The sequence below is a fragment of the Panthera uncia genome, chromosome B4 (assembly GCF_023721935.1).
Source record: "Panthera uncia isolate 11264 chromosome B4, Puncia_PCG_1.0, whole genome shotgun sequence".
Taxonomy (NCBI): Eukaryota; Metazoa; Chordata; class Mammalia; order Carnivora; family Felidae; genus Panthera; species Panthera uncia.
In genome coordinates this window covers 129,144,264-129,151,157 of record NC_064809.1, presented here as the reverse complement: position 1 = coordinate 129,151,157, position 6,894 = coordinate 129,144,264, and the positions used below count along the sequence as shown (strand labels likewise).

Below are 6,894 nucleotides of genomic sequence, written 5' to 3'. Positions count from 1 at the left end.
CCCCCCCCCCCCCCCCCCCCCCCCCCCCCCCCGCCTCACAAGAATAAATAAACATTTAACAAAACAAAACAAAACAAGGATTCGGGTGCATGTGTACGAGCGTGGTCGCTCTGAGGTGTGTCCCTAGGAGAGGATCTTGCCTAGCCTTTTTTTTTTTTTTTCTAATAGGCTCCTCGCTCAGTGTGGAGCCCGGCTCAGGGCTTGAACTCAGATCCAGAGATCAAGCCCTGGGCCACCCAGGTGCCCCAGTTTTTTTTATCCTCCTTATCAATTCATAGGAATTCCTTACATAGTCTCCTTTGTCAATTAATGAGTAGTTTAAATGTTTTCTTCCTTTTTCTTTTCTCTCTTTTTTGTTTTTTGAAAGGAGGGGGCGCAAGTGAGAGAGGGGTAGAGAGAGAGAGTCCCACGATGGGAGGAGGGAGACGGAGAGGGAGACAGACAGAGAGAAGCGGGGCTCACCCGAAGCAGGGCTCGAGCTCACGAACGGTGAGATCATGACCTGAGCCGAAGTCAGATGCTTAACCACCGAGCCACCCAGACACCCTGTTTTCTTCCTCTTGTAACTATCTAGTCTCTGATAGAGTTCATAATGTGGATGTTGTCGGAGTTATTGATTTGTTTCCTGTGTGACATGTTCTTTGTGGCTCATGCAAGACGTTATTCTCTACCTCACGTGAATAAAGATATTTCCAAATATCTTCTAAAAGTTTCAGCGTTTTGCTTTTCACATTTAGGCTTGAAAGTCATATGGAGTAAATTTTCGTGATGTAGGAGAAATGATGGCATTTTCCCCCATGTGAATCACTAATTATTCAGCACCATTTATAACAAAGTACATACTCAACTGAGCGATCTCCGTCTCTCTCCCTCCCTCCAAATCTCTGTATGTGTTTGTTGAGTGTTTTGGTAATGTCTTGTTAGCGGCTAGGGACAATTTCTTCTCCACCATCTCCTCCCTTAAGGGTGCCCTGGCTAGTCCGGTCCTTTGTACTTCCCAATAAATGTTCCATACAGCCTCTCCAGTTCCCCCAAATTGGATGATCTTGATTAGGATTGCTTTGACTCTACAGATCCATTTGGAGAGAATTGACATGGTTCCAGTCCGGAGTCTTTCAATCTGTGAACACGGCTTAACTCTCCATTTTAAAGCATTTTAATTCCCATGTAGTTAACACACAGTGTTAGAGTAGTTTGGGGTGCACAATACAGTGATTCAACAATTCTGTGTATGTATTATTCAGTGCTCATCGTGGTTAAGTGTATACTCTTCGTAAGCCTTCACCTATTTCCTCCACCCCTGACCCACGCACCTCCCCTCTGGTAACCGCCTGTTTGTTTGTTTATGAAAGGTTTTATTCTTAAGTAATCTCTGCACCCAACATGGGGCTCAAACTCACGACCCCAAGATCAAGAGCCCCGTGCTTCGCGGACTGAGCCAGCCAGCCATTTTGATCTAGTCTTTAATGTTTCTCAGTATAGAATTTTTTTAAATGTTTCTTTATTTATATTTGGAGAGAGAGAGAGAGCATGTGTGCATGTGGGGGAGGGGCAGAGAGAGAGAGAGAGAGAGAGAGAGAGAAAATCCCAAGTAGGCTCTGGGCTGTCAGTGCAGAGCCCAACCCTGGGCTGGATCTCATGAACCGTGAGATCATGACCCGAGCAAAAATCAAGAGTCAGATGCTCAACTGACTGAGTCATCTAGACACCCCTCTCAGTATAAAATTTTATTCCATAATGACTTTGCATATTTTCACTCGATTTATTCCTAGGCACTTTACATATTTGTATTATGCTATAAATGATAGCTTATTGTATTTCATTTTCTAATCATTTATTACCGGCATAGAGAAGCACAGAACAACAGATTTTTGTATATTGTTTTTGTTTTTTTAAATCCGACCATTTTGCTAAATGCTTTTATTAACCTGAAAAAATAATCTGAAGAATTTTTTTGGATTTTCTACATGGAATCTGAAAACACTGACACTTCTACAAAGGTAAAATAATCCTCTTACCTTTGTTTTCATTTTGTTGTCTTGCTGTCTAGGACAGCACTGTCCAAGAGAAACCTAATGTGGGTCATTTATGCAGGCCACATGCATAATGTGAAATCTTTCGCTAGCACATTAAAAAAAATCAAAAGAAGTAGGTGAAATTCATTTTTATATTTCATATAACCCACTATATAAAAAATATTGTTTCAACATGTAACCCATGTAGAATGATTTTTTTTTTACCTTTATTTCTTTTTGAGAAAGAGAGAGAAAGACAGCGCGGACAGGGAAGAGGCAGAGAGAGAGGGAGACACAGAATCCGAAGCAGGCTCCAGGCTCCGCGCTGTCAGCCCAGAGCCCGACGCGGGGCTTGAACTCATGAACCATGAGATCATGACCTGAGCCGAAGTCCGACGCCTAAGCGACTGAGCCACCCAGGTGCCCCAATATAGAACTACTAATGAAACATTTTATGGCGTGAAGTTTTTTTTTTCTGTACTAAGTCGTTAAAAGTCCAATAAGTATTGAGCTTTACCCTTACAACTCAGTTGGGTCTAGTCACAGGTGATGTTCTCATAATCACAGGTGGCCAGTGGCTACCATATTGGGCAACACAGGTCTAGGATATCTGGTGTCACGTGTCATAGAAACGGAGATTGCAACCACCCTTGCCTTTCTTACCAATCTCAAGGGGAATGCTTTCAATTTCTCCCTTAATTAGGATATTTGCTGTAGGCTTTTTGGAAATACCTTTACCAGGATAAAGACATTCTCTTTGTATTTCTAGTTTGCTACACATTTTAAGACATAAATGAATGTTGAGCTTTCCCTGCATCTCTGGAGATGACCCTATGTCTTTCTCCTTGAACTTTCAATGTGGTGAATTACATTGACTGATTTTCAAATGGTAAGCCAACCTTGCATTTCCGGATGAGACCCAGTTTTGTCACGAGGTAGTATCATTTTTCTACACTGCCACATTTGGTTTGCTGATGTTTTGATTAAGAATTTTGTATCTATATTCCTGAGTGACACTGGTCTATAATTTTTTTTTTTTTTTTTGGCGCTGTACTTGTGGCATGCAGAATAGTTGGGGTGAGACTAGAATGATTTCTTCTTTAAATAACTCCTAGGTGAAGCCCTCTGGGCCTGAGTTTTCTTTGTGGGAACATTACTGATGATCAAGTCAATTCTTTCAACGCTTATGGGGAGATCTGATGTTCAGTTGGTGCCATGGGACATCAGGTTGCTATAGCACCAAGATAATTTCATATCCGTTGGTACAGAGCCACCACTCCCAACCCGCCAAGTGCCACAGCCACCCCATACCTGCCCCAGATCCCCCAGACCTTCTGATGACACATAGATAAAAGAGTTAATGCCTGGCATAGCCAGGGGTCTCTTGGACTCTGCTCAATGCTAAGGCAGGCACCTGTTATGAATGTTCCAGTGCCCCGTTGTTAGATACTTTGGTACTGTGACCAGGGGTGCTCATTCATGGTTTCTCTCAAATAAGTTTTGGTAGGTTACAGTTTTCTAAAAATGTTCCCAGTTCATTAAAATGTTGAAGTTACTGCAATAGTTATTCATAATTATCTTTTATCTTCTTTTTCTCAACCTCAGCAGACTCTCTCGCTCTTTATTCCCGACATTGGTTAATTGCGCCCTCGCTCTTTTTTCTTGATCAATTTCACCAGCGGTTGTCAGTTATAATCAGTGTTTTTCTAGAAGTAAGTTTTGTTTTTTGTTGATCCTTTCCATCACCTTCTGCTCTTGATGTTACTCTGTCCTTTTTTTTCTTTGTTTTACTTTACTGTCCTTTTCCCAGCTTCTTGAGATGGGCACTTACTACTTTCAGCCTTTTCTCTTTTCTAATATAAGCATTAAAAGCCATAAACTTCTCTTTGAGTCATGCTTTAGCTGTATCCTGCTAATTTTTTTTAAGACTTTATTTTTAAGGGCGCCTGGGTGACTCAGTTAGTTAAGCGTCCGACTTCAGCCCAGGTCATGATCTCGCGGTTGGTGAGTTGGAACCCCGTGCTGGGCTCTGTGCTGACAGCCCGGAGCCTGGATCCTGCTTCGGATTCTGTGTCTCCCTCTCTGCCCCTCCCCCACTTGCACTCTGAGTGTGTGTCTCTCAAAAATAAACATTAAAAAACTTTTTAAAAAAGAGTTTATTTTTAAGTAATCTCTACATCCAACATGGGGCTCAAACTCACAACCCCAAGATCAGGGGTTGTGGGTGCCGAGCCGGCCAGGCACCCACGCAGTTTTTAATATGTAATATTTCCATTCCATTCAGTTAAAAGTATTTTATAATTTCTATTATGAGTTCTTCTTTGGTCCATCAGTTACTTAGAAACACACATCTTAATTTCTAAATAACTGATGGACCAAAGAAGAAATCGTAAATCTTTTCATTATTGATCTCTGGCTTATTTGCGTTGTGGTCAGAGGATGTACTCTGTATGATTTCAAACTTTAGCAATTTCTTGAGATTTACTGTTTTTGTAAATATCCCACAAGTCTTGGAAAGTATTCTGCCGTGGTAGCCACAGTGTTCTATGAAAGTTCATTAGTCAAATGTTTTCATCATATTCTTATTGAATATATTTCTGTTTGTTCTACCAATTAGAGGGGTGTGTTTTTAGATCTCCCACCATAATTGTGGGTTTATTTTTCTGTGTAGCTTTCTTCATGTTTCTTATATGTTAAGATTATGGAATTTGCACACAGATATGAAATTGTTCTCTCTTTCTGGCAAATTGGATCATTTTCATTTTGAAGCAACTCTCTTGATCTCTAGTGAGGGTCCCCCCCCACCGGAATTAAAGGGAATAAATCAGCCTTCTTTTCGTTAGCCTTTGTGTGATGTCCTTTCCCATGCATTCACTTTGATCCTCTCTCTACCCTTGTTTTGGGAAGTGTCTCCTGCGGATGTCTTCTCCAAATTGCATGTAGTAGGATTTTTACCCAGTCTGATAGTCTTTGTATTTTATTTTTTTAAATTTATTTTAATGTTTGTTTGTTTGTTTATTTTTGAGAGAGAGAGAGAGAGAGAGAGAGAGAGAGCACAAGCAGGGGAGGAGCAGAGAGAGAAGGAGACCCAGAATCCGAAGCAGACTCCAGGCTCCGAGCTGTCAGCACAGAGCCCCATACGGAGGTCGAACTCATGAACCCAGAGATTATGACTTGAGCTGAAGCCGGATGCTCAACCGACTGAGCCACCCAGGCGCCCCATCTTTGTATTTTAACAACATCTAGTCCGCTTGCATTTATGGAATTACAGCACATTTGAATTTATATCTGTCATTTGTCCCACCTGTCTTGTATTTATTTTTCTCTCCATTCTCACTTGGCTTAGGATTGAGAGGGTTGATTTTCTCATTCTATTTTCCTCCTGTAAGAATTTGAATAAAGATTATAAACTGCAGTTCCATTCTTTTAGTGTACCTTGGTAATGACAACTTACATTCTTAACAAGTCTGCGTTATTTCATATCTCCATTGTCCTCCTGAGTAAAAAAAAAGGATTTTAGAACCCTTTAACTCCACTCATCCAAGTTATATGCTATTGTTCTTGTGTATTTTAATTCTATTTTTATCCGGAAGGCATTGTTATTGTTTTATATTATCAATGTTCTTCATTGTTCTTTATTCCCTATTGCATCAGACCTGTCTGTGATCATCTTTTCCTGTCTCAAGTTCTTCCGTTGGAATTTCCTTTAGGGAGGGTCTGCTAGTGGCAAAGACTTAGTCTTAGCATTTGTAAATCTTATTCCACCTCCTCCTGGAAAGATATTTTCACTGGGCACATGATTCTTGGAATAAATTTTCACTGGGTATATAATTCTAAGATGATGGTTATTTTTTCCCGGGACATTAGATAAATCATTCCAGCGCCTTCTGGCTGGCTTCTGATTAAAAAAAAAAAAAAAAAAAATCAAGTGTAAATCTATCATTTCTTTCTTCTGTGCTCCAGACTGAGGCTTTTGGACTTTATTCTGAGCGGAATAAGGAGCTATGGGAGGTTTTTAAGCACTAAGGTGACCCAGTCACATCTGCATTTTAGAAAGCGCTCTCTGGCACTGTGTGGACGCGGGCTCGGAAAGGGCTGCAGCCCAGAGGAAAGGACGAGGGGTGTGGAGGGGAGAGGGCAGAGAGGCAGGACTTGGGATCGATGCAGGTAGGCGGTGGGAGCCGGAGGGGCGCGCTTCCGGGCGGGGATGAATGGTGGCGCGGGAGCGAAAACGGAAGCGGGTTGGGGTGGGTGAGGCTGGGACCTCGAGATCCATTCATTCCACAAACAGTGGAGCGCTACTGGATGCCCAGCGCCAAGCGCGTGGCAGCAAAACCGGTCCCGGTGTGCACGTTCTATCCGCCCCGGCCACACCTGCCGCGAATTATCGCCTAGCCGGGGCCCTCCGCACAGCCTCCAACGGACGGACAGACTGACGAACAGGCAGGCGCCGGCTTAGGACTGGCCAAACCACGCCGCCGCGGAGCCCGGATCTAGAGCCCTCGGTCTTCAGAAGGAAATTTCGGCTGGCCCCGCCCTCCCGCCGCTCTGGGGTTCGCTCCCCGGCCCCGCCCGTCCCCCGTAGGAGGTGGGCCGCTTGGCCTCCGAGGTCGGCCCGCTCCTCATCTGCCCAACCGGGGCGTGTCGTTTCCGGCCTCTCAGGGTCGCCGGGAGCATTTAAAGAAACGCGTCTCGGTATTAAGATCTCGCTCCGCCCCAGTGCCAAGCAACACCGGCGCCAAATAAGTCCCGCGGGCCGGCTCCGCAGAACAGCAGCTCCCGGCCCGCGGCGCGGCGGCGGGCGGGGCGGGGCTCCATCGTGGGGCGGGGCCAGGGGGCGGGGCCGGCGGGGCGAGGGAGGCCCGGGAGGGAGGGGCGT

General features: G+C 44.2%; 1 pseudogene; it reads right to left on the bottom strand.

The window, feature by feature from the left end:
* LOC125919926 (uncharacterized) overlaps positions 1–6,833 on the bottom strand; it is a 21,527-nt pseudogene extending 14,694 nt beyond the window's left edge.
* Positions 6,834–6,894: the final 61 nt, after the last annotated feature.